This window comes from Eupeodes corollae, chromosome 2 (genome assembly GCF_945859685.1).
Source record: "Eupeodes corollae chromosome 2, idEupCoro1.1, whole genome shotgun sequence".
NCBI classification, from domain to species: domain Eukaryota; kingdom Metazoa; phylum Arthropoda; class Insecta; order Diptera; family Syrphidae; genus Eupeodes; species Eupeodes corollae.
This window is the reverse complement of record NC_079148.1, coordinates 120,838,502-120,840,300: the sequence shown is the minus strand read 5'-3', so window position 1 is coordinate 120,840,300 and position 1,799 is coordinate 120,838,502.

Below are 1,799 nucleotides of genomic sequence, written 5' to 3'. Positions count from 1 at the left end.
GGCACTCGGGTGGCAGCACAACGTAAAGTAGTCATCTTTGAGGTTTGGAGTCCTTGCTCTTTTGCAATGTTATCATCATCACCAACAACATCAGCAGCCTAAGGACGTCAACGACTTCCTTTGTGGCCGCTGTTAACGACTTGAAAATTGCAAGAAAATTACCCTTTGAAGCACTTTTCTCTATTTTTATCATACCTACTCTTTTTTTTTTAATATGTAGCTACTCCTCGTTTTATTACACATAACGGTGTATGAAGAAGACCGAAGCTCTCAACAGAGTCCTTCCTATTAGCAGCGCGGCGGTGACGACGCTAGTACTACGGATAGAAATGATGGTATTAAGCAATTGTTACAGTTTTTGTTGTTGTTGGCTTGTATATGAAAAGGACTTCTCTTAAGGATGGAAAAACTATCAGCTAGAAATACCGTGTGCTGTATATGTAACTAAAAAGGCAAAGGAGCGATGGTATAGCACAGCGGATTGTCTCTTCTATAGTCAACGGTGGTTTATGAAACATGTCTTCAATATCTAGGAACATGCAACCGTTTCCTACACGATTTCTTGTATTTTCCTCGTTGTTATATTCATTCACTCGTTTTCGCTGTTGTCTCGACATCGTCCAGTTCAAAAGCTACAACAACAACAACTTCAAAAAAAAAGTCCAAAAGTAATGGAGTTAAAATGTTTTTTGTCATATTGCGGTATGCATGACATTAAATCGGTCGGTCGAATGGTATAATACATTCACGAGTTTTTACTTTTCTGTCCTGTCTTTGTTTTATTTCCGTGTGGTTTACTGTTGTTTAGTAGCTTGTTGGATAGAATGAAATACTTACAGGAACATAGAAGGGAAGAAAGGGTCCATGTAGACATTTCTGTTTCTGTTTCTTTGTGAACAAGAATAATATTTTACATACGATAACAACCGGATAGATTGACTTTTTAGTATGGATTGAAATTTTGAAAGAGCCTTGTTTTGAGAAATTCAAAACTCAATTTCAATCGATTATAGTTTCCAAAAAACCAAACTAATTGTATACCTTAAGCATCTTGCACATGAGCTACGAACTGCGAGCTGCGAACTGTGGATGTTCGCATATTCTGACTTTCCTTTCACATGAGCTTTATATCTATTCGCAGACAGCGACGAATTGTCAATTTATAATTACCCTTTTCAACAAACAAAACAAGAGTGGTATAATTTTTAACTTCCCATAGGAAGTTATTGTAATGGGTCCGATTTGTCAAATTGAAAATTTTGACATTTCTCGACGTTTCAAGGTCCCTAGAGTCGAAATAAAAGATTTTTAGAAAGATGTCTGTGCGTGCGTGTGTACGTACGTTTGTACGTTTGTACGTCCGTACGTCTGTACGTCCGTACGTCCGTACGTTTGCGACGTTTTTTTCGTCGGCCATAGCTCAAGAACCAGAAGAGATATCGACTTCAAAAAATTTTGTTATACAGATAATAAGGCAGAAAGATGCAGAAAGGGCTCTCAAGAAAATTGCGTGGGTGGTTTTTTCACCATAGCAGTTTGAAAAAAAGGTGAAAATTTTGGTTAACCCTAAATATCTTGACATCTGAAAAAATTTGAGAAAAATTGAATTGACAGTTTTTATTAGCAAAAAAGAAAAACCTAAAAAAAAATGTATAAAAGTTGGTAAAAATTGATTTTTGACTCAAATATCTTTTCAAAACTTTGAGATTTTGGTTTAAATTTAGTTTTATCTTTCAAAAAATCTTGTTGTCAACATTCAGGTAAAGTTTGAAAAAAATCGATTTGACAGTTTTTGTATA